General features: G+C 45.6%; 1 protein-coding gene and 1 long non-coding RNA gene across 4 annotated transcripts in view; one reads left to right on the plus strand and one right to left on the minus strand.

The window, feature by feature from the left end:
* The window catches only part of SHISAL1 (shisa like 1), a 203,201-nt gene that overhangs the window by 27,344 nt on the left and 148,589 nt on the right, over positions 1–27,268 (plus strand). The window lies entirely within an intron of this gene.
* On the minus strand, positions 10,912–26,455 carry LOC134935751 (uncharacterized). Its single transcript, XR_010180387.1, has 2 exons — positions 25,716–26,455; positions 10,912–11,247 (listed from the first exon to the last, which is right to left on the minus strand). It is a non-coding gene; the product is annotated as an uncharacterized LOC134935751 (long non-coding RNA).

Genomic DNA, 27,268 nt, shown 5'->3' on the forward strand with positions numbered 1-27,268 from the left:
CAGTTGACACCCAGAAACGCCCCCTTCCTGTCAATCTTCTTGCGTTGTGCCATGCGACTTAAAGTTTCGCTAGAACCTGTGCAAAACCACAAAGGTCTTTGTACCCGTACGTCGCGCGTGCGCATTGCGGTGCATACGCATGCGCAGAAATGAAGATTTTTAGCCTGATCGCTGCGCTGCGAACAACGGTAGCTAGCGATCAACTCGGAATGACCCCCCATTCTGGCATGTGTAAAAAGAGAAATAACTTAAGAAGGTTTATTATAAATGAAATACAGTACCTCATACCTCAGTGATGACACTAGTTCCTAGTGAATCAGTATTCTTCGTTATACTTGCCGACATTCTGGCTGCCCCCTGGTTCGGCATGGGGGAGCATGGCGGGGTGCCATGATGCCGAACAGGGTTGTAACAGAGGGGCAGGGCCACGATGACAATTCAGTGCAAATCGCATCATCAGACCACCCACTTATGAACCATTGCCGATGGGGGTGTTGGCGGGGGGGCGGCAGGGGGGTGGAGTCCTGCCGGGAGTATTGTTCACTCTTCCGCAAGGCCAGAAGCACCATCCGATTTTTGGGAGCCTCCCAGCTCTTGCAGTAGAGTATGGGTTCAGTGGCGTGGCGGCACAATGCGCCATTAAGCCCTGATGTGCACAAGGGGCGTGGCGGCACAATGCGCCATTAAGCCCTGATGCGCTCAAGGGGCGTGGCGGCACAATGCGCCATTAAGCCCTGATGTGCTCAAGGGGCGTGGCGGCACAATGCGCCGTTAACCTCTGGTGCGGACATACTTTAAATTGGTCTGTTTATGTGTCATTAAAACTGTGATTAATATATTTTTTTAATGTTTCTTTGTTTTAAACAAAAAAAGATTATGTGGGAGATTTATCAACGCTTGGAGAGAGGCAAAGTACCAACCAATCAGCTCCTGTCATTTTTATAGACTGTCAAATCTCTCTTTGATAGACTTTATCTCTCCTCATTTTATCTCTCAAATCTTTGATAAATCCCCCCCTATATTTTTTTTAGTTATCTTCTTGTTATTCTTTAAGGATAAAATAACCGGATACATTTTTCTATTTAACACTATGATAAGGCTGTTTAATTCCCTCCCTCTTCATTTGCTTGATAGGCCAATGTCATTAAACAGAAAATAAATGTCACTAATTAAAAAATAACAATAATAAAAATGACAAATTAAAATACATTTGGAAGAAATATTAAATACTAGTTACCAGCCCGTCAAAAATGGCGCAACAACATAACAGTAATGTCAGCTCCGGCGACTTTGCGCGCCCAAAAGTAGCAACACTTGAATTGCTCCATCGGTCGCCATCTAGCGGCCGCCGGCACCTAAGACACTTGAATTCCCCCTGTAGAGGTGAGGAGCAGCGTTAACCTTTTATTATAAACAGTAGGATGATATGGGTCATTAAGTGGAAACAGTACTCAGAGCTCCTAATGGTCATTTTTAAAACACAACCTGTAACATGGCAGTCAGGAGCTGATTGGCTGGGACTTTATCTCTCTCCACTTTATCTCTCTCCAAGGCTTAGTAAATCTCCCCCATAATGAGACAAGGCAAAGCTGACGTAGGGAAGCGTCGTTCCACGTAAAGATTCTATAATAGCAAAAGTAATCTGCTGTTTTCTCTGCATACGTTCTGTCATTCACATCGTGCCCTGAATATCATAGAATGCACTAATTACTGAACAACAGAGCAGAAAATATATGTAATTAATGTTCCCATGTTCCTAATTTAGATGATTATGATTCTGTACGCACATAAAATGAATTCAACAATATCAAGAACATAAAAGGGCTGATGTAAAGTTGGACGTATATTGGCCATATGCGCTTCTGTATTGCATGCACAGAAATAAATGCATTTGGCTTGCAGGGTGCCGGGAATGGGACAATGCAGCTAGTAGCGCTGCTGCAGAGACCTCTGTGTTCTGCAGACTATAAAGCAGTGCTCTACTTCCTGGTTCTGGCAGCCCCGCCTCCTAAGAGTGATGTCATGAACATGGGGTCATGTCATGGATTCGGCAGCTTAGAGCCAGGCTCTGGCCCTGCCATTACGCATACCTCCCAACATGACCCTCTCCAGGAGGGACACAATGCTCTGCTCCTGAACTTTTTCTCAATTTTTGGATTGCCGGCACCTGTGTTGAACAGGTGAATGGATAAGAAAGGCGTTTCATCACAGGTGCTGGCAATCATACATTAAGAGGGAAGTCCAGGAGCAGAGCATTGTGTCCCTCCTGGACAGGGTCATGTTGGGAGGTATGCATTACGTGTAATCTCTTCCAGGCCCTGCCTATTCTGCTCAGTGTAACCCATACTTGCCTACGCTCCCTCATTCTGCAGGAGATTCCCTGAAATAGAAGCAATCTCCCTGACTCCCACCCTGAATACTAGACCAGCAATCTCCCCGATTGCACCTTAGCCCCATTATGCAGCTGTTACATTCTTGGGGTGGGGGGGGGGGGGGTTAAATCACAGATACATACATTCAAATGGGACCAGCAATGTTCTTTGCCTGCATTGGTTATAAGACACGTTGGGGTAGATGTATTAACCTGGAGAAGGCATAAGGAGGTGATAAACCAGTGATATGTGCAAGGTGATAAAGGCACCAGCCAATCAGCTCCAATATGTAAATTAACAGTTAGGATCTGATTGGCTGGTGCCTTTATCACCTTGCACATATCACTGGTTTATCACTTCCTTATGCCTTCTCCAGGTTAATACATCTGTCCCAATAAATGATCCCTATGGCTACATGCATTTTAAATAAACTTTCTCATGGCCACTTAAGGGGGGTACTCACGGAGCGATATTCTAAGCAATCTGACTAGATTGCTTAGAATATCGGCATGATCGCTCCATGTGTAGCCCCCTCGGCGATAGCGATGCGCGGCCCCGCACATCGCTATCGCTGCTGCTAGATTGGCCTGCATGCAGGCCAATCTAGCGGGTCGCTCACTTCACCCGCTGGGTGAAATGAGCGCCCCCCCCCGTCTCCCCCCGCACGCTCAGCACAGATCGCGCTGTGCTGAGCGGCAGGAGAGATGTGTGCTGAGCGGTTCGCTCAGCACACATCTCTCCTGCATCGGCCCGTGGGTACTGGGCTTTACAGTATATGGAACCTCTTGTAATGCACAATACATGAACAAATTCTGCAAAATATCAGAGTCTTTTCTTCAACAAGTAGATCTTACTAACTGTGGGTCTCGTTTATATTTGGATGTAAGTCATTTTTATGACACGCCTCTCAGATGTAGCAGTACGCGCCCGCGCTGATAGGTGTTACTTTCACATCTCCCTGAAATGCTTTTTCAAAATTAGGCAAGTATGGTGTAACCTATGTAGTGCACTCAAGGCAGTGGCCTTGCCTGGTACCTTTGTGGGTAGGAAGAACTATCGTTGGAACTGATAACTCAAAATGGCAGCCTCACCTCTGCATTACGGCAATGGATTCTGTATTTTCTGCAAATCTAGACCTCTGTATTATGTTCATGATTTCTGTAAAGTGCCATGACTCCTTTTGTAGAAAAGCACTATACAAAATGCATTCAACATATCACATCCAATTATCCATAGACGAGTCTTTCTGTTGTTCCGGCTGAGCCGCTGCTTCATGTAGGCCCTCCTCACAGCCACAGTGGTACAGTCCTATCAGGTGTCGGCAGCGGTCTGAGCTCACAGCTTCTCTACTTTCAGGGCAAACGTTCCTGTCTGCAGCTAACGATACCAGATGTGTTTCAGCTGTTTCCCATTCACTGGTATTCCATTTCCTATAAGTTGGAGCGCTGCAAATGTTTTTCTGAACACAAACTCACCAATTGGCAATGAGATTAATCGCTAATTTCTCTAAAACAAATATTAACACTCTTTCCAGCTGAAAATCTGGTTGTAATTGTCCGTGATCAGGAAACGTCATCCAACATGCCAGGCAGAGAGATGGGGGGGGATGGCGGCTACATATTATCCTGGCCTCAGTAGGGACCTCTGGGGGTAGAAGAGGGGGTGTAACCGTGACCAGTGGTGTCGCAAGAGTTGGTGTCACCCATTGCAAATCTTGTCGGAAAAGGAACGGCATTTTCATCCCTCTGGTGGCCTGTCCAGCACTCAGCACTCCCGTAAACACTGGGCTGCCCCCTAGAGACTCTTCCCACACTTCAGTATCCACCCCTGCTGTGCTTATGATGTCACCCCCGAAGATATTGTCACCCAGGGGCATATTAAGGGAGAAGGGGGGCTGTGTGCAGTTTCCGTCCGGGTCTCCTCCTCTGTAGCCGGTACTAGCAGCGCATTAGTAACTGACATGGCGTTGTGGCGATTGTCAGTCCGCTGCCGATATTAGGGTGAAGGAAACTTTTTGTACAGTGTCACCGGCAACAAGATCCCTCAGTAGGAGAAGCTGGAGCCTCTACTAGCGGGTCCTTAACACGTTTCTCCGCCGTTCCTTATGGCGGTTTCCTTAGAAGATCATCTTTATATCTGCCAGGCGTCATTGTCTTCAGGGCCAGATTAAGGGCCACATGGGCCTGGAGCTGAAAATTGTCAAGGACCTATACTGTGATGGAGAGGTGTTGTGACCAGCGCTTTGTGGGTATGGCCTGAGTCACGTGTGGGTGTACACCCTGTACACTATGTCCCCCAATGTCTCCCAAAATACATAAACACAGAAAAATTGGATCATTTGGTGAGAAAACTACAAAACCAATTGTAATACTTATGATTTATGATTGTTTGGGTAGCTGTCATCATCCTACTGCCAACATAATGGGCCTATTTTTAGGTGGAGGCCTGGAGTTGGAGCTCCATCCGGCCCATTGTTAATCTGGCCCTGATTGTTTTTTATATCTACCGACAACCTCTGCTTTTGTAGTTAGAATGTTTGTATTGGATCCCTACGTAAGACCTGCAGCTTACGACAGATGCTTTATAGGCACACCCTGGGGCATTAAGTTAGCCTGTTGTCTGTTTACACTATTACCTTATGTAGGAAATAGCAGATGTTCGGGCAGGGGACCAATGTTTGGAATTTGATGCTTTTACATAGCAGAACTTTTCTGCAAGCTCTCGCAAGGAAACAATCAGACCGTGACAGTGGAAGCCAGGGGGACTGATGTAACACAGAACAGCGTTACCTTCAGTCACGTTCTGTAAATAATGCTTTGTATCCCTGCTGGCTCATCATGAGCTTTCTGACATCAGGAATCACAGGAAAGCGTACTAATAACTGGAGACGCTTATCTCGGGAGCCTACGATGATCAACATCAGCTAAACACAATGTAAGAATAGCATCAGTCTCATGGAGGGTCTCATACAACTTTTATACCACTCATGGTTATTTTATCAGCCTTCCCCTAGTCCAAGATCCCCTACAGTAACGACAATGGCCCTCATTCCGAGTTGTTCGCTCGCTAGCTGCTTTTAGCAGCATTGCACACGCTAGGCCGCCGCCTACTGGGAGTGAATCTTAGTTTAGCAGAATTGCGATCGAAAGATTATCAGAATTGCGAATAGAAAATTCTTAGCAGTTTCTGAGTAGCTCGAGACTTACTCCTACACTGCAATCAGCTCAGCCCGTTTCGTTCCTGGTTTGACGTCACAAACACGCCCTGCATTCGGCCAGCCACTCCCCCGTTTCTCCAGACACTCCTAGCACGCCTGCGTTTTTCCGCACACTCCCAGAAAACGGTCAGTTTCCACCCAGAAACACCCACTTCCTGTCAATCACACTCCGATCACTTCAACGATGAAAATTCTTCGTTCGGACGTGAGTAAATCTCCTGAGTTTTGTGCTAAAAAACTTAGCGCATGCGCATTGTTTACCATGCGCATGCGCATTTTCGCCTTAATCGCTCCGGTGCGAAAATCGGCAACGAGCGAACAACTCGGAATGACCCCCAATGTTATATAAGTGTTTTCCGTAAAGGTGTACATGTATTAAAGGTACTGTTCCCATCTGTACGTCCTTCACTTGTCCCCATAGTGGTCTTTCAGTGAGTGTCTGGGGGAGACGTGTCAAAACTTCTAATGAGAACAAGTGGAGAAGTTGCCCATAGCAACCAATCAAATTCTGGATTGTACAGTACACGATCTGGTGATATTTGCACAACTAATATCAAGGGTGTGGGAGGTTTGCTGCTGACCTCCGATGCACTGCAAAATCCCGCCAAAAAGGGGAGTGTGGCATGAGGAAAGGGGGCATGGCCTTGAACGAGAAGGCATGGTCTTGTGGCACTCCCCCCGTTTTCATCCTGCATTCCCAGAGAATCCCAAAGACTCCTTCACACTAGCTGGTAGTAGCTGGGCACTGCACGATAATGTCACTTTGCAGCACCCGATTTCCAAAAACTGTCATTTTTCTAACCCGTAATGACTGGCTGGTGCGTTATCACCTTCCACTTATAACTGCTTTATCACTTCTCCAGGCTTAATACATCTGCCCCAGTGTTTCATGACATGCCCTTATTTATCAATGAGTGATAAATTTCACTGAGAGTGATAAATTGCACCAGCCAATCAGCTCCCAACTGTAATTTTTCAAACACAGGCTGTGACATGGAAGTTAGGAGATGATTGGCTGGTACTTTATCACCGTGCTATTCATCACTCACCAAGGTTTGATAAATGAGGGCCTTTGTTCTGTTTACTAAATTGAGTTGTGAATATATTTCGTATACCTCTCTCACTTACACGTGAAGAATTGAGCCTTTTTCGTGGATGCACCTATATTGCAAGATTATAATCTATCAATTCTCTGAACCCATCAATAGATCAGAGAATCAGACCTATCAATTCACAAGGAGAAAGTGAGGCACAGGTGCAGTCAGCCATTTTGTCGGCTGAGCCCATATTTTGTAGACTGCATCAGTTCACTAGGACTTAGTGACATCACTGAGGCACTAGTGCAGTCAGCCATTTTGTGGAACTTACCACAATATTCATGATGATAATAAAACCTCTGACTCCCTTCATATTAATGGCGTCAGTGCATTCGTAGGCTGCACTTTAAGAATATTGGCTATTCATTTCCTTTAAGCACAGCCTTAGTGAAGACACTGTGGTGAGGGTCACGGCTGGATTTGCTGATTGTCAATGACACCTTCAAAGCTACAGAGCATGTTAGCAATAGCCTTTACAGGACAATAGAGTTAGCAGTTTCCAATAACGCAAGTCTGTCACAAGCTAAGGAAGCAATTGTGCCTTAAGGAAAACTTTCACGTGTTCAGCATCAGTCAGCGGAAAATGTTACACATGGAAGAGAATTCTAAATGACACATCTTGGTTTTATACCTCAGGTGTCAGATTTAATGTGGATCATTTTAGGTGACACGACGCGTACGGAGCCGCAGGGAGGCGGGGACTTTGTGTAGTCAGGCAAATGGCTCTGTGTCCTGCATGAAGCACACACGATTCGTTCTGTCCAGATGCTAAACTTCTACGTGTCAGCCAATGCAATACTGTACTGCCATTCGTGGCACATTGTGTCCGGTCAGCATGCATTGACCATAATTAATAAAAATGGGATTATTCTTGGATATCATAGAGGGTGCAGATTGTTTACTGATCATATAAGAATAATAATCAGCAGGTTCTGGGGCAGGGCCGGCACAGGACGGCAGGGAACCCTGTCCGTTCTGTTCGTGGGCAGGATAAACAATCCGTGGAACAATTTATTCAGTGGTTATCTTGTTAGTCATTTTCCATTTTACCCTTATATGTCTTACTTCCATGTATTACTTATCTAGCACACTGTAATCTATGTAGTGCGCACAAAATGGCTGCCTCAGCTTGTGTTCTGGTGGGTAGGATAAACAATGCATGGGTTTGCTGATTATGAATCGTGTATTTTGCATTAGTATTCTGTAGTATGGCTATTACGTGCCCTCTCATCTAGTCATTGCCTATTCCACCCAGTGTAACCTATGTAGTGTGCCCAAGATGGCTGCCTCATCTGGCTCCTGCGTGGGTGCGATAGATAATCCTTGGAATTTATGACAGAAAATGGCTCCCTTACTTCTGTATTATGTTCATGGTTTATTTATTTTTGGTAAAGCTAAATCTCTGCATTTTGTCCGTGATTTTTTACTAAGCACCTTGAGTCCTTTTGAAGGAATGCACTATATAAATAAAATTACTATTATTATTATTATTATTATTATTATACAGCAGGGACATGAACAGAAGTGAAATCTGCTATAAAATAAATAAAAACACATAACTTTAAATATAGTCAGCGATGACACTTGTTTAAAATGAATCCTTATATTTGGCAAGCAATGATGGCACTTAGGCCCAGATTTATCAAGCCCTGGAGAGTGATAAATTGCATGGTAATAAAGTCCCAACCAATCAGCTCCTACCTGTCATTTTTGCAAACACAGCCTATAACATGGCAGTTAGAAGCTGTTTGGTTGGTATTTTATCACCGTGCAATTTAGCACTCTACAAGGCTTGGTTAATCTGGTGTATATATAGAACTCATAGCCTCCCCCCCACCATTTTAGACCCATGAGTCGGGAAAGGGGTGTGGCCATACTACAGTGGGGGTGTGGTCATGCTTGTTTACACTGTGTTGTCCCTTAGCCACCACCAATTACCTCTAAACATGCATTATATGCATTAATTGGCACACACACCAGTAGCAGGTGCCCGCCTATTAACCACTGCACTGCAGGATGGCTGTGAACAGGAGATCCCGCAGAAATCAGGACGGTTGGGGGAGGTGGGGGGGTCTGAAAACCGTCAGTAGAGATAAAATACACCTACGGTATTTTACATGCAAAAATGCACTCCATGACCCCACAGAAAAATAAAGATGTAATTAGAAGTTACAGTAGCTAGGAAGCCGGTGGAATCATGCTTTTATATAGACAGGCGTGGAACTCCTTGGTAACCTCTAATAGCCGCATATGTTACAGCGGGGACGTTTTATTACCGTTAATGAGGAAGCACCTAGGAATGTGATTAAAGGAAGATATGTTTCTCTCAGGTTCCTGTCATGTGCCCTGTGTTTCCAATTCAGCGTTCATAAATGCCAGGTGAAAGGTGCCTAAGATGGAAAGGAAGATGTAGGTGGGAAGTCCCCAATCAATTGTTCAGCCTGGGCTTGTGCTGGTGGCATGGGTTACAGCTACTGCTTGTATTTATATGGGTGCTACTACAAAAATCCCTTAATCCTGTGACAAAGAGGTTATTAAACTGCCGATAAAATAACTTTCATCAAGGAAAGCTTTTATCTGGCCCTCATACCGGTAAGAGGCGCTGACTGGAAAATCTGGCAAATGAGGCCACTCCTGTGATCGGCCCGAAACTTACCTAATTCCACACAGGCCAAGCCCATGCCCCACAAAACCACATCGCATTTCGGGGGTAATTCTGAGTTGATCGCAGCAGCAAGTTTGTTAGCAATTGGGCAAAATCATGTGCACTGCAGGTGTGACAGATATAACATTTGCAGAGAGAGTTAGATTTGGGTGGGTTATTTTGTTTCTGTGCAGGGTAAATACTGGCTGCTTTATTTTTACACTGCAATTTAGATTTCAGTTTGAATACACCCCACCCAAATCTAACTCTCTCTGCACATGTTATATCTGCCCCTCCTGCAGTGCACATGGGCCCTCATTCCGAGTTGTTCGCTCGCTAGGCGATTTTAGCAGTATTGCACACGCTTAGCCGCCGCCTACTGGGAGTGAATCTTAGCTTCTTAAAATTGCGAACGAAAGATTCGCAATATTGCGATTACACATCTCGTAGCAGTTTCAGAGTAGCTTCAGACTTACTCGGCATCTGCGATCAGTTCAGTGCTTATCGTTCCTGGTTTGACGTCACAAACACACCCAGCGTTCGCCCAGACACTCCTCCGTTTCTCCAGCCACTCCCGCGTTTTTTCCGGAAACGGTAGCGTTTTTTCCCACACGCCCATAAAACGGCCTGTTTCCGCCCAGTAACACCCATTTCCTGTCAATCACACTACGATCGCCTGAGCGAAGAAAAAGCCGTGAGTAAAAATCCAAACTTCATAGCAAATTTACTTGGCGCAGTCGCAGTGCGGACATTGCGCATGCGCACTAAGCGGTAAAACGCTGCGATGCGAAGAAATTTTCCGAGCGAACAACTCGGAATGACCTCCCTGGTTTTGCCCAACTGCTAACAAAATTGCTGCTGCGATCAACTCAGAATTAGGCCCTTCAAGTAGAACACAGGTTCTCAAACTCGGTCCTCAAGACCCCACACAGTGCATGTTTCCTCACAGAATTACAAATTAAATAATTAGCTCCACCTGTGGACCTTTTAAAATGTGTCAGTGAGTAATTAATACACCTGTGCACCTGCTGGGTTACCTGCAAAACATGCACTGTGTGGGGTCCTGAGACCCTATGAAGTAGAACAATTCCCTTCGGACATGCTAATAGTATTGAGACTGTCGGGACTATGGAGATATGACTTTGCTCACTACTATCTTCTTATTCATCTTGAAAGTATGCCAAAAACACCATTATATCCCAATCCATTGGCCCTTGGGGGGTTAATGCTCAGGAAGCACGTTATCCATTACGGCCATCATTTAAATAAGTAATTATAACTAAGAGAAAATCGGAGTTTGTTGGCAGCGGGACGTTACATGTTTCCAATTGTCAGACACATTGATTGAGGCCCCACATGTTAAAGATATATATTATTGATCGTTGCACAACATTAGTCACCGGAGTGGGAGCGGCAGAGAATCCCATTATCCATCCATCCATATAATGCTTTTAGAGGAACATATAATCTTCCAGTTAATGGAATCTGTTGTCATTTTGTTTTTCTGTGTACCATTAAATGCGTGTTGGCTTCCAGCAGCCCTGAGTGATTCTTTTCCGTAATGAAAACAGAATCCATATGAAAGGGGTAAAAAAGAAAATTTATTACTTTACTTAACACGTGTCTGTCATTGTTTGCTGGTTAAATTGAGTTATTTGTACATATTCTGGCGTGACGAGGAATTGCGCGGCGTGACGGTCGGTTTCTGCAGTTTGAGCGTGTCCTGGTCTACGATTGAAGAGTGTCCAATGATATACAGTATCCTATAGCTGTCTTTGAGTTGATTGACAGTAAATGACTTTGCTGTTGAATAACGATTCTAGCATATCTCACCAATTGCTAATGGGGGTAAGATCAGGTCACTGAGGAGGGTACGGATGGGGGGAGGAAGTCTTATTCTTGCCCTTGAAATAATTCCTATGTGAGAAAAACACAGTGTTATATGTTCTGGCTGTTACGTGCATTCGTAGAACTTGAAATGGGATGCGGTTAATATACTGTCTGTAGGGATACCAGCAGTCAAATAATGACGCTGTAATCTCGACACCCATGAGAATCCCAACGCCGGATTCCCAACAGTGTCAGAAAACCGACTCTGGAATCCAGACAGCTGGCATCCCGACCGTAAGTATAGCTGGCAGGTTTGGCATACCTCCCAACTGTCCCGACTTTGGCGGGACAGTCCCGTTTTTCACGGTCTGTCCCGCTGTCCCACCCGCGGGTCGCAACGTCCCGCGATTGGGGGGGGCAGTTGGGAGATCCCTCCCTGTCACTCGCTGCTCTGAGAAGAGCAGCGGTGAATAGACGCTGTGCGCATGTGCACAGCGTCTATTCCTGGCAGAGAGGGGCATGGCCAGCAGCTCTCACAGCTGAAAACGGGGGCATGGCTTGCGATTGCGGCACTTGCCGCGAGACCCCACCCCCTTTTTTGGTAGGCCACGCCCCATAATTTTGGGAGGTTAGATTTAGGCACCATGGGGGGTGTTAGGGTTAGGCTGCGGGTAGGGGGGTTAGGGTCAGGCATCTCCGGGGGGATGTTAGGTTTAGACAGTAAGGGGGGGAGGGTTAGAGTTAGGCACTAAGGGGGGATGTTAGGGTTAGGCTGCAGGGAGGGAGGGAGGGGGCTTTAGGTTTAGGCACCACCAGGCGGAGGTTAGGTTTAGCCACCAAGGGGGGAAGTTAGGGTTAGGCTGCGGGAAGGGAGGGTTAGGGGGAGAGGGGACAGCATACTTACCTCGCCCCTGTCAGTATTTTAAAGATTGGAATGCCAGCGTCGGTATTGCGACCGCCAGCATCCTGTTCGCCACCCGGTCACACATACTGAACCACTTGAAATATTCCTGATAAAAAAATATATACATCATACAAGAGAAGCGGGATTCAGGAAGGTGGCCTACTCGGGACAGTTGGTAAGTATAAGCCAAAGTGACCCTGTCAAGACAAATTAAACTCCTCTGCTGGCTGTGACTAGAAGAGCAGTAGCCATTTTCCTGTGGTTCACATCTATTGTGGAAAGGACATGAAGATGAAACACAGACTTTCATTTTACATACTCCGAGGTGTGGTAGATGTATGAAGCAGTGGTAAGAATAGAGAAGTGTGTCATGGTAACCATTCAGCTGCTACTGTATGTAACATTTTATAGAATGCTCTTGGTAAATGTCTGGTTGCACAGGTAATGTGGTGGGAGGGTAGCAGCCATTTTCTTGTGGTCCAGTTCTGGAGGCACAGTGGAGATCGGAAGGTAGCCTACGGTACCTTTCTGGGAGTCTGGGTGGACTCCCAATATTTCGGGTGTCTTTTGACATTAGGAGAGTAGGCAACTACTGCATAAACCAAGGGCTGGCTAAATCCTAGTCACCAAGTCGCCATGGAGACTAAGAAATGGTTCCTAGGGACGGAGCATGATTCCTAATTCACCCATAGCTTACGTGGGCTGTTCATGGTTGGAGAGCAGATTTATGTGTGCGCCTGCTTCTGACTGTGTGTGTGTGTGTGTGTGTGTGTGTGTGTGTGTGTGTGCTTGTACTCATAAGTAGGACAGTTACACCCGCTGTACATAATATTGATGTTGCTATTCAGTGCACATTGAATAGTTCTATTTGTGATATAACATTGTTATCATATGACGCATGCTAAGTATTCATATCTATTCTGCAGTATGTTCTTTTTCACAGAACTATGCATATCAGGTAAATTGCATGGGTCTGAGACTCCAGGTCGACAACAAAAAGGTCGACACACCTTAGGTCGACGCCAATTGGTCGACACACCTTAGGTCGACATGGTCAAAAGGTCGACATGGACAAAAGGTCGACAGGAACAAGGTCGACATGGAAAAAGGTCGACATGAATTTTTTTATGTTTTTGGGTGTCGTTTTCTTCGTAGAGTGACCGGAAACCCCAATTAGTGCACCGCGTCCCCTCGCATGGCTCGCTTCGCTCGCCATGCTTCGGGCATGGTGCCTTCACTTCGCTCGGCACAGATTACCGATCCAATCGTAGTCCACGTGGATCGTTAAGTATGAAAAGGTTCCAAAAAAGAAAAAAATTGTGAAAAACTCATGTCGACCTTTTTCCATGTCGACCTTGCTCCTGTCGACCTTTTGTCCATGTCGACATTTTGCCAATGCGACCTAAGGTGTGTCGACCAATTGGTGTCGACCTAAGGTGTGTCGACCTTTTTGTTGTCGACCTGGAGTCCGGATACCAAATTGCATGCTGATGTACACAGCTGGCCGTGCTGCTGCTTTGCAGGATTACATTTGCCACTACATAATATATGTGTCTCAACTACAGTCAGGGGCATTTCTGGAGAGGAGGGGTCTGCGCCATTTTTCCGGAGTCCTGCGCATGTGCTGTAGACTCTGGCACTGTGCCATAGTCTCTAGTGCTCAGTGCGCTAGCATCGGTGGTGATAGCTACAGGAGAGGAGGGGGCCCACACACAGTCACCGATGGACGCCGGAAAGGTAAGTATAGGAGAAATGGGTGCGGTGCGGGCCCCCTCTGGACCCAGGGGCCCATGTGGACCGCACACACTGCACCCATTATAGATGCGCCACTGACTACAGTACATATTCATTTAATTGTTATAGTCTAAATCACAGGTTCTCAAACTCGGTCCTCAGGACCCCACATAGTGCATGTTTTGCAGGTCTCCTTGAAGAATCACAAGTTAGATAATTAGCTCCACCTGTGGACCTTTTAAATGTGTCAGTGAGTAATTAATACACCTGTGCACCTGCTGGGTTACCTGCAAAACATGCAATGTGTGGGGTCCTGAGGACCGAGTTTGAGAACCTGTGGTCTAAATGAATACAATAATCCTGAGGCGTCTGCAGTTAAATTTACCGCCCACACTTTTTGCCATGCACCATGCAGGTAATGTCACTGGCATCTCGGCCCAGGATGATAAGAGTTAATTTAATCCTTCGATGGGTCAGGCTTGGAAAATGTGCGCGTACCTCCACTCTGTGGCGGATTTACCACCATGCAACATAGGCGGGTGCTTAGGGCCGGCGGGTCCGAGGGGGCCCACAGAGGCCCGGGTCTGCTGCTGCTGAAGGAGACATTGTCCCCCTTTGCAGCGATGCTGAAGCTGCAGCGCGCGGCATATCATGTGATAGTGCGCACCACTTCCTAGTTCCCGTGTGCTGCCCACGAACACACCAGGCATGATGCCGTTGCTCCCAGGATGCAGGAAAACATCTACCGCCAGCTCCCATCTCTCTTCTTGCACCTGTCCACAGTCTCTCTCCCCTTTGTTTTTAGCCCTCTTTTGCTTCTTTCTCTGAAACTGCAACCCAAACCTCTCACAGTGGTGGGATGGCCACTGCCAGCTCCCTCTAAAAGAAAAGTAAAGCTCTGCTCCGGCTGGCACTGCTGTTTGGGGATTCTGTTCATCTCCAGCCTCCACCGCCAGAGGCGGCTAGTGTGAGAGCTGTTGTTGGTGGTGGAGACTGAAGACAAGCAGAATCAGCCCCCTTGCTATTTATTTCAATGAGCTATAACTTTAAATAGCTGTAAGGAAAAAGAATTAGAGAATGGTGGCAAAGAAAGAACGCCTAAACTCATTCACAACCCGCAAAAACTGACAACATCATCACAACCATAAACCAAAACAGCTAAACTCCCAATGGTATCCACTTCTACCTTGACTACCCACCCGTATGGGTGATAGGCTGCCCACATTAGTATGGTCCAGCAGACATAAACAGTCAACGAAGGTGAGTGCACCAACAACTAGGAACCAATCAAAAACCAATCTGTATATGCCCTAAAATAGGTAACCTGCCATTCTTTCCCGCCAACCACAGCTTACGCAACACTTAAATCAAAGCAAAATCAACAGCAACAAAAAAGAAGAGGGAGGGTGGGAAAACATAAGTAAAAGAGGCTGACTCCACCCCAAACAAGCCCTAAAGATTAACACTATCCCCCTCCTTGCTTCACTATTGGATTAAAAGTACCACCTGATATTATACAAGGCCCTCCCCAGCCTCTGAGGGTTAACCCTCTCCTTTCCTATCCAGTCAATACGCTCTTCTTTATATGAAAGAGGAAAGAACATGTTTAATGCATCCCAGAATGAAGAATTTTTTTAAATGATTTTGCTCTGTTTTCGGCATGCTGAGATTGTAGCGAATCACAGTTTAACCTGCACCAGACTGAATATATTTAATTGACTAAATAGTGAAAACCAACTGAACACAGAAAAATTAGGCTGCCAGGTGAGCAAGCCCAGGTGGTGAAACGTACGTCCAATAAACGGCCCTACGCACGGACTCCTCACTGCAGGGGGAGCCGTGATCAGCAGCAGCAATTCAAAGTGATCGAGCGGCTTGGATCGACTGAATCCGGGGATACCGCGGTCAGCAGTAGTAACTTACAGCGACCTGCGCTTCAGATACAATAACCCGGTACTCCCCACACCTTCTCCCCCTTTCTCTTTTCCCCTCCACGGATGGACATCTGGTTTCCGGTGGCGCATCCGGACCCTGCAAGGCAGTAGCACCAGGGTCCGCCTAACACCACTTACGGTTTCTCATGTTGCCGTCTGTTTTTTCTTCTTTCCACGGCACAGCCCACGATCCTACTCTCATCTGTCCTCCGCTCAATTGATGAGGTCAGACAGCAGATGGGATCAGTGAACTGGAGTGCCTACTATCTTTTTCTCAGTCTCACACTTGATAGGTATTGTTTTTGTATTTTTGCTATTACAATAGGTATCAACCTTTTTGAGCAATATGGCAATGAGCAATGTGTAACCAATGTGGATATATCAATACCTGAGATATCATCTAGTCTGTGCTCACAAAGATATATACTATAATCATTCTCTAATAGTAATATTATCTATTAGGTGCAATTTTGGTGTGGGCAATTGTAGTATATCATTTAAATGTTTTTCTAAAGATTAGGTGGTATCATTATATGTGTGTTCCACACTTTCACGGTTTTCCTTCTTATTTCGAAATCTGGCTCAGGCCCAAGTGGCGCATTTAGACCCTGCAAGGCCTATAAGCATCAGGGCCCATCTAACACCACGACGGGGTCTCTAGCCAGTGTGCCTGTCTTTCTTATCTCCACGGCACAGTCAACGGTCCTACTCTCATCTTTCCTCCGCACACGGATGAGGTCAGGCAGTAGATGGGATTAGTTTACTAGAGTGTCTATATTTATTTTTCTTTACTGTCCATGTTATATCACAATATAATTTTTGTTCTCTTTACTGTTTATGATATATTACAACATAATTTTTGTTGTCCAACTCTATATGCATTAATGTGATTCCAGAATACAGACAATTACCAAGATGTATAGGATCTGTAATGTATACTGTTACCTTTTTCCCAATATGATTATGTGTTGATTGATTCATGTGGTTTGCTGTACTGTGACTAGAATTTGGTCCTTACTAAAGGTGGCTGCCTAAGGCACCCGCATCTTTTACACACACTGGAGGTCATTCCGAGTTGTTCGCTCGCAAGGCGATTTTAGCAGAGTTGCTCACGCTAAGCCGCCGCCTACTGGGAGTGAATCTTAGCATCTTAAAATTGCGAACGAAGTATTCGCAATATTGCGATTACACACCTCGTAGCAGTTTCTGAGTAGCTTCAGACTTACTCGGCATCTGCGATCATTTCAGTGCTTGTCGTTCCTGGTTTGACGTCACAATCACACCCAGCGTTCGCCCAGACTCTCCCCCGTTTCTCCGGCCACTCCTGCGTTTTTTCCGGAAACGGTAGCGTTTTTTAACACACGCCCATAAAACGGCCTGTTTCCGCCCAGTAACACCCATTTCCTGTCAATCACATTACGATCGCCAGACCGATGAAAAAGCCATGAGTAAAATTACTAAGTGCATAGCAAATTTACTTGGCGCAGTCGCAGTGCGGACATTGCGCATGCGCATTAAGCGGAAAATCGCTGCGATGCGAATATTTTTACCGAGCGAACAACTCGGAATGAGGGCCCCTATTGGATACAAACACCAATGTGTCAGTTTCTTGCTTGAGGACACATAAAAAGGATACGTATGAACTAATAATGCAGATGAGGTGCCCAGCATAGTCTAATTGCAACCATGTATTCTTTATTCACTTACACAGATATGGATAGCATTTCTGATTCATTTCTATGGAAGAGGTATTAGTCTTTCATGCACAAGTTTTATTGAAGTATGGGGAGAAGCCGATCCTAAGAAGATATATAGCATTACTCATACCGCTTGGTGAAATCCAGACACACATTATTGGTTTGGATTTTATATGAGACATTTAAGTTTGAATATCTAAACACTAATGATTTTTCTGATTAAATACGAGTATATATAAAAAATATCACTATTGCTGCTTGTTTAAAAGTTTGATAGGTTACTATCATTGCCTTTTTATTAATTTTTGAGCAGAATACATAATTTCAAGACGACAATATTTGCTCCCACTTATAGATTTTTACCACTGTTCACAAGGGGATTCACCAATTGATATTTATAGTATACCCCTTTCAACTTTTTAGTCGAGTATTGAATAATAAAAGCTAAGTTTTAATCTTAATAAAATTTCCACAAATTCATACATATCATCTAAAAGAGTGCTCCAAATATAGGAATTTCTTTTCTTTTGGTGAGGTGTGGGTTCTTCTACACCCACCAAATTAATTTGTATGCTGAGATTGTAGTAACAGAACTTGTATTATAGTAGTGCAATAGCAAATACCACCATAGTTCCCTATACAGATGTGACCCCTTTATTGATTAGACAAAGTTAAAATGACCCCTATCACTGGTGAAAACCTCCACCGGGAATAAGAGTGTTCACAGTTTGATAAATCTACCCCTTAGTCCCTATTTTTTTAAACTGTGGGTGAAGACATGCAAACGTATTCCCTGTGTGTCTCTGTAAATCAGAGAATTAGAGTATACACGTGCTTGACAAGTTTCCTATACATTCCTGAGTCTCTTGTATTTGAATCCAGGTTAAAGATTTTCTCAACCAATTTCCCTTGAGACTGATAGAGGGGCGTAACATTTTTCCCACTGATTGCCTCTTCTGCTCTGCCAGATAGAGTTCACTAACTACTATGGTTCCTGGCACTCTGGGAGGTAACATCAGTCATCTAGCACACAAGGCTAGACCAACCGTTAGCCAGTCATGGCATTAAAAGGCAAAAAAGGTTACACCAATCTGTAGCCAATCAGAGCATTAGAACACTCACAAGGCTAGACCAAACTGTAGCCAATCAGAGCATTAGAACACTCACAAGGCTACACCAAACTGTAGCCAATCAGAGCATTAGAACACAAAGACTAAACTGTAGCCAATTAGACATTAGAACACTCAAAAGGCTAGTCCAACCTGTAGCTAATTAAGGCATTAGAACACTCTCAAAGTTAGGCTAAACTGTAGCCAATCAGAGCATTAGAATACCCACAAGGCTGGACCAAACTGTAGCCAATCAGAGCATTAGAACACTCACAAAGCTAGACAAACCTGTAGCCTATCAGAGCATTAGTACCCTCACAAAGCTGGACAAACCTGTAGCCTATCAGAGCATTAGAAGTTGAACACTCACATAACTAGACAAACCTGTAGCCAATCAGAGCATTAGAACACTCACAAAGGCTAGACCAACCTGTAGCCTATCAGAGAATTAGAACACTCACATAACTACTGTAAACCAACCTGTAGCCTATCAGAGCATTAGAACACTCACAAAGCTAGACCAACCTGTAGCCTATCAGAGCATTAGAACACTCACAAAGCTAGACCAACCCTGTAGCCAATCAGAGCATTAGAACACTCACAAAGGCTAGACCAACCTGTAGCCTATCAGAGCATTAGAACACTCATAACTCATAACTACTGTAAACCAACCTGTAGCCTATCAGAGCATTAGAACACTCACAAAGCTAGACCAACCTGTAGCGTATCAGAGCATTAGAACACTCGCATAACTAAACCAACCTGTAGCCTATCAGAGCATTAGCACACTCACATAACTAGACCAACCTGTAGCCTATCAGAGCATTAGAACACTCACATAACTAGACCAACCTGTAGCCTATCAGAGCATTAGAATACTCACATAACTATACCAACCTGTGGCCAATCAGAGCATTAGAATGCTCACAAGGCTAGACTTACCTGTAACTAATCTTAGAATGTTCATGGGTGTAGACCAACCTTCATTTAACAGCGTCACCTTCAGCAGGAATATACACTCTCTATATATGATGCATTATTATGTATGAACGGTAAGTTCATAGAACTTGTTTAACAAGTATTTTGGAAATTATACACTTAAATGCAGAAACATTTGTTCGCTCCATAGTTTTTTTCTTCTGAAAATAACAAGTTCAAGATATTTAAATCCCCAGCTGCTAGCTTGTTCTGTTGGGGTTTTTTTTGTATTTTTTCACTCCATGTGGTTATGACAGACACAATGCACTGATTTTGGAAACCAAATAGTTCATACAATAAACCCAGTGTTACGTGAAACCATCCGCAGCCCAGCCCTCTCCCCTCGTGTGCTCAGAACTGAAGTGGTGGGAAGTTGTTGACTCACATTTAGATTTTTTTATTGGACTTTGTTTTTCTTTTGTTCTGTTTTACAGGGAGTAGCTCAAGTGGTTTTCATCTTGGCATAGTGTATGTAGACCCTAATTGCACACAGGAGTAACTGCAATGTGTAAACAAATTGCTGGAAAGATGGAAAAGATCAGTAGATCACAATCACCAAAAGAGTCCTCACACCATATTATTATTATTATTATTATTATTATTATTATTACATTTTATTTATAAGGCACCACAAGTGTTTGGCAGCGCCGTACAAAGGACAGTACAGGGAGACAAAACTTAGCATTACAGTAAATAAATAACAGAAATAGAGTACAGGTAACAAAGAGGAACAAATTCTCATACATAATACAGCTTAGATGTAAGTAGTGAGGGAGTGATCAGCGTACTACTTGGGGCTGGTGGCCATAGATAGAGATGAGCCTTTACCAGCAGGAGAAAAAGCGGGTAAAGATGGTGGCTGAGTAGGAGAGAGCTGTGCGTGAAATGTGTTGAGAAGAGGGCTTAGATAACGAGAGGAAAGAGGGCCCTGCTCTGAAAAGCTAACAATCTAGTAGGAAGGGTCGACAGACAGATGACAAGAGGTGCAGGCAGGCGGGAGGTAGCCTGATGGCAGGATGTAAGCAAAGCAGAGATGTTCACGGCAGGAGGCAGGGGGATGGAGGAGCAACCTCAGGATTAGGTTATGCATTGGAGGCGTACGCTTTGATGAATAGGTGGGTTTTTAGTGCCCGTTTGAAGCTTTGCAAGGTCGGGGAGAGTCTAATGGAGCGGGGAGTGCGCTCCACTGAAGGGGTGCAGCGCGGGCAAAGTCTTGAACTTGAGCATGGGAAGCAGTGACCAGGGCGGTGGAGAGGCGACGGTCATTGGTCGACTGTAGGGGCGGGAGGGAGTATGAGGGGAGAGGAGGTTGGAGATGTAGGGAGCAGTGGAATTAGAGATGGCCTTGTATGTGAGGGTGAGGAGTGTGAAGAGGATTCTGTAGGGGAATGGGAGCCAATGTAGATTTTGTCGAAGGGGAGTGGCAGATGTGGAGCGGCGGGAGAGGAAGATAAGCCACCATACTTAACTACTTCCTGTATCTGATTGGGGGTGGACCATTGGGTAGGGCTGGGGTCGCGACACTGCCTATTGCACAATCGCAGCTGAATCTCTGTGACATAATGATGTGTTTCACAATATTATATACATAATAATAAAATATATGGATATCATAAAGCAGACGTAAGCATCTCATGCCTGATACACACCAAGCGGATCTTTGTGCACTACAATTTCCAGCATAACATGCTCATAAACTGAGTTATACTGTAGGGCCTGATTCAGAACCACATTCAGTGCCGGTGTTAACGTAGCAGAGCGACTTTTTGCTACTGCAAGTGCACGAGCCTCCCTAGAAGCCCTACGGAGCAAGCGATACTCGCAAAAGGCGCTGTTGCAATCGAGACTCAGTGATCGGTGACCCAGTGAGCTCCTCCTTGACTCCAGTCATCTGATTGCCCGCTTCCTTCTCTTTATCCCCGGTCATGTGATGTCTGCTGTAAAGCGGCATCTCAGTTTACAGAAGAGACATCAGATGATGGGGTCACAGAGCTGGAAGCCGGCGATCTGATGGTTAGAGTAATGGAGGCGCTCACTGTGGGTCAACGATCACCGAGTTAGTGCAAGTGGGGAGGGGTACTGAAAATCGGTACTTTGCAAGGAAAGCAGCAACTGCGTCCACATCTGGTTCACCCACGGAGTGTGAATCACTGCGAAAACAAAAAGAAAGCCACCATGTCAAAAGATGTGTCACAGCAAGTCACCCTTCCGTTTCTTTTTCAAGGTACAAGTCACAGAAGTGAATAGGCCGTAATTTTTAAAGTTGCCCAGGAAGTTGTATAAAGCATTGAGAAACAAAAAAAAGTTTCGGAACAGCACATGGCGTCCACTCTGTAGGATTGAATTCCCCCCAGAGAGTGCAAAGTATGAAACGCTAGAAAAGTTTGCAGCCAATGGCAGCTCAGCTGAGAGTGGGAGAGGTGGGCAGATGAGCACCCACCCATAAACTATACAAACCAGCAGGACGTACTGATTGGGACATTCCGAGTTGATCACTCGCTAGCAGCTTTTTGCAGCGCTGCAATCAGGTTAAAACTCTGCAAAACTGCGCATGCGAATGCACCGCAATGCGCAGGCACATTGTATGGGTACAAAGAGGATCGGTGCTGGGCGATGGATTTAATGAAGAATCCATTTGCACAGTCGATCGCAAGGAGATTGACAGGAAGAGGGCGTCTGTGGGTGTCAACTTATCGTTTTCTGGGAGTGTTTGGGAAAACTCAGGCGTGTCCAGGCGTTTGCAGGGCGGGTGTCTGACGTCAATTCAGGGACCAAAAAGACTGGAGTGTTCGCAGCGGCTGAGTAAGTCCAGAGCTACTCAGAAACAGCACAAACTATTTTTGTACCGCCCGGCTGCAATGGTGTTCGCACACTTGCAAAGCGAAAATACACTCCCCCATATTCGGCAAATATCCGATCGCAGCGCTGCAAAAAGTTGCTAGCGAGAGATCAACTCGGAATGACCCCCTGTATCTTCTGCGCTGCACAAAGTAGTCATGTTTGCTTTGATAAACACAGTACATTCTGTCCATTGTCTGATTATATAGCATTTCCTCTCCAGCACTATTCCTGTCTAACTCCCTGTTGGACGTTTATTTGCAGCGAGTTGACAGAAGCTCCGTTAAATACTCATCTATTTTGGTTATGTTTCGGCGTCACAGCCACTTTGCCCCTTTCACAGTATAATAAGACTGTAGAAAACACTCTTCTCCATCTATTCATTCCTATTGAAAAGCCTTTCGCTTGTACAGGCGCCAGAGACGTCAGCTTTTCATCTGCGTCTGACAGATGCCAAACTCCAGACAATTTCTTTTTCCACCACCCCTGTCTTATGATTCCTAAATTAGCTGTCACTCAGGCTGGGTGGGGGCGTCGGGGCTTGTGTACACAGCGTTGTTTGTTTTCATCCTAGCTTAGAGCGCGTGTCTCTAAATATTGCACAGACTGAATTCAGTCTTTTCAGGGGTCCCTGGCGGTATCCGGTCTCTAGGTCGACATGAATTTTTCACAATTTTTTTCTTTTTTTGAACTTTTTCATACTTAACGATCCACATGGACTACGATTGGGAATAGTAACCTTGGCCGAAGCATGCCGAGCCATGCGAGGGGACACGGTGCACTAATTGGGGTTCCCGGTCACTGTACGGAGAAAACGACACAGTTTAAAAAAAAAAAAAAAAAAGTCATGGCGACCTTTTGACCTGTTGACCTAGAACATGTCGACCTAGAATCCATGTTGACCTAGCTACTGTCAACCAGTACTAGTCGACCTAGACACTATCGACCTAAGTGTGTTCTACCTTCCATACCCCCCCCCCCCCCGCCCCCTGGGCAGAGGAGATAAAGTTACCGTTACCGTTGTTAGATGCCCCTTTGTAAATATGTTAAATGGAGGAACGCTGTGTTGATTGGGGGAATTCTATTTCTTCGTACATTTTTTCTGTGGACTGCATGTCTATTCCAGATTTGAGATTGTCCCTTGTCCATCAATTGCTATGCACACTTGAACATGCTTTCCTGCTCTTCCCCGGAACATCTGGAGGACTACTGAATTTTGGGAAGTCCCCAGGAGTCCTGGGAGAGCAAGTCATAATCCCGCACCCCACCCACTTTCTAGTGACAGGGGCAGGGTCGGACTGGCCCACTGGCCCACATGGGTACAGGGGAAACCTCCGGTGGGCCCCACTGCCTGTGGACCCACCTTCTCCTCTTAGGATCAAGTTCTAGACTGTGCACTTGAGTTATACATATGTCTATAATGCATGCACTAGCAGTATTTACTACATATATCCATTAAGGGGCCCATGCACTCTCTAATGGCTAGCCAAAATCTCTGGGGTGGCTGACCACACCCCTAAACATGGGCCCCTACCACTGAATTTCCCCGGTGGGCCCTTCATGCCCCAGTCCGACACTGGACAGGGGAGTCTGATGATATTCTTCTCAGCCCTGTTTGTATAATGCAGTTTGTAGGATCACATAGGTTTGGGTTTAGTGCACTGCCTGTGGTGGACGTGCTTGGCCGACCGGTTCGCTGCTCATCTTGAACGTCTGTCCTGCTGTTAATTTATTAAAGGTAATGCACCAAACCCAGACCTGTTTCCGTGACATGACGTTATCACCGTACATCTTGACAAGTTGGCGATGAATGCTGCTGATTTGTCCGTTTGAAACATCTGATCAAACTACGCACCTCAGTGTGCGACCATGTTTCTGCCAGCCCCGCCATCTTACCCCTGATGCTGGGACAGTATGACTGATATGAGGCGCTGTCTAACAGCCGTGAGGGGAAGCAGTGGTCTACCTGCTCTGGCCTGGCAGGAGATTAGAATGGAATAGAGAACATAGTATGTGGAAATGTAGGGAAACAGGTCATGTGGGTTGTTGGAGAATGTGGAGACCAAATATTTTTTTATGTGTTTCTATCCAGTCTGAGATGAAATTGACGCTATTATGAGGCTGCCAATTTCACCCAACACAACAGACTACATACAGTAAGGCCACTTTCACAATATTTTCCATTGTTTAAAAGTTTCAATCCCCCCCTAGTGGTGGCACTGTAAGTATTTGTCTGTGGATTTGCTTCTGTTTGTCCACGTATTTTATTATTTGCAGCCAAAAGCACTGATTTTGCCTATTACATTGACCATAAATTATTTTAATTGCCCCTGTACCACCAATCCGAGGCACCCCTGCAAATGTCCCGAGGCACCCCCATGGTGCTACAGCACACTGTTTGAGAACCACTGCCCTATATGTTGGAAGCACCTATTGAACTAAGGGCCTAATTCAGACCTGATCACAGCAGCAAATGTGTTCTCCAATGGGCAAAAGCATGTGCAATGCAGGTGGGGCAGATGTAAGCTGTGCAGAGAGAGTTAGATTTGGGTGGGGTGTGTTCACACTGAAAACTTAATTGCAGTGTAAAAATAAAGCAGCCAGTATTTACCCTGCACAGAAACAATATAACCCACCCAAATCTAAATCTCTCTGCACATGTTACATCTGCACGGGGGGGGGGGGGGGGGGGGGGTCATTCAGACATGATCGCTGGGCTGCTAATTTTGCTGTCCTGCGTTCAGATAGTCGCCGCCTCCAGGGAAAGTGTATATTCGCCGTGCAAGTGTGTGATCCTATGTGTACCCCGAGCTGCTAAAATCCACTTTGTGCAGGACTTACTCCTACATTGCGATCATATCAGGCTGATCGGGGCCGGAGCTGACGTCAGACACCCTCCCTGAAAACGCTTGGGCACACCTGCGTTTTTCCGGACACTACCAGTAAACGGTCAGTTACTGCCTGTGCAAACAGATTTTTCGCACCATCCCATCACTGACCGGCGATGCCCTTTGTTGCTGTCCGACGCGCATGCGCATTGTGGTGCATACGCGTGCACAGTTAGTATCTGATCGCCCGCTACGCGAAAATGCACAGCAGCGATCAGTTAGGAATCACTCCCATAGTTTTGCCCATTAGAGAACAAATTTGCTGCTGTGATCAGGTCTGAATTAGGCCCTAATATACATGAGAAAGTAATTTCTAGGTGAATATATATAATGAGGGTAAATAACGGCGGCGCTCAGAAGTCTGATGAACGGTGTAAAAAGGCTGGTGTTTATCTACGTTTCAGAGTACGAAGCCCCGTCATCAGGACACACACAAACGTGAACAGTGTAAAAAACAAACTTAAATACATTACCCAGCGCGCCTCGAGCCATCCTCTCCCCGCCTCCGTCCGGCTTCTGGGTTCTGGACTTCTGGTCCGGGACTCGGTCACATGACCGGATGCCTGCTCCCTGGGCTGTCCAATGGGGGCGTGGGGACTGTTACCAGGTTACCACTGTCAACAAAACACAGCAATGTGTGCACTGTTAAGACAGGTAGTTGTTCACTGCCTGAACAGTATAATAAAGCATGTGTATATACGCAGCTGCTAACAGCCACCATTAATAAATGCTAAAATGCGATAAAATGTGACTAAAACAGTACATATACAATTGTGGGGAAAAACGGGGAGTATAATATTAAAAAAATTTGATAATAACTATTAAAATAGCTTCACCTCAGCACCTACTAAGTATGTAGCTTTACAGAAGGATTTAAACACATCTACGGCCCACTTGTTTTTAATTCCAAGTCACTACAGTCAATAAAGCTACCAATATTTCACTTCTATTCTCCCTGCATATATAAGATTTTATCTATAATCTTGTAACCAAAGTTAGTAATCTGGCTAACTTCAACCTGATATTAAAACCTACTCTATACCCCAAAAAAACATACATGCTGCATGATCCCATACCATAGGGCCCTCGTTACCAATATTGATCTTAAGATATTCAAATGAAGTTGCTCATGCCTAAGGATTTGTTGAGGTCCTTTGGACTCAAAGTATCTAATGTGAGGATCCATCGTGTCTCAAGCTGTAATAAGCGCTTAGCTCTATCTCCACCCCTTATAGAAAAAGGTGCTTGATCTATTATATGATAACGTAATGTAGCCACATTATGCTTGGCTAAGTGCCTAGCCACAGGTTGTTCACTGGTGCCTGTACAGGGCCGGTGCTAGGGTGTTCGGCGCCCTCCTGCAAACTATAAATTTGCGCCCACCCATACTTTACAAAGGGACAGCGCACATAATGTCCCCTGTAGCAGTGACACATATACACATAATGCTCCCTGTAGCAGTGACACATATACACATAATGCTCCCTGTAGCAGTGACACTTACACATGTAATGCCCCTTGTAGCAGTGACGCTTACACACGTAACGCCCCCCTGTACCAGTGACGCTTACACATGTAACGCCCCCCCCTGTACCAGTGACGCTTACACACGTAACACCCCCTGTACCAGTGACGCTTACACACGTAACGCCCCCCTGTACCAGGGACGCTTACACACATAACACCCTCTGTACCAATGACGCTTACACACATAACGCCCCCTGTACCAGTGACGCTTACACATGTGACGTCCCCCTGTACCAGTGACGCTTACACATGTAACGCCCCCCTGTACCAGTGACGCTTACACACGCAACGCCCCCCCTGTACCAGTGACGCTTACACACGTAACGCCCCCCTGTACCAGTGACGCTTACACACGTAACTCCCCCTGTAGTAGTGACGCTTATACATGCAATGCCCCCTGTATTAGTCACGCTTCCATAACGCAGCGTACACACGCAACGCCCCCTTTACCAGTGACGCTTACACACGCATCGCCCCCTGTACCAGTGATGCTTACACA

This window comes from Pseudophryne corroboree, chromosome 6 (assembly GCF_028390025.1).
Source record: "Pseudophryne corroboree isolate aPseCor3 chromosome 6, aPseCor3.hap2, whole genome shotgun sequence".
Taxonomy (NCBI): domain Eukaryota; kingdom Metazoa; phylum Chordata; class Amphibia; order Anura; family Myobatrachidae; genus Pseudophryne; species Pseudophryne corroboree.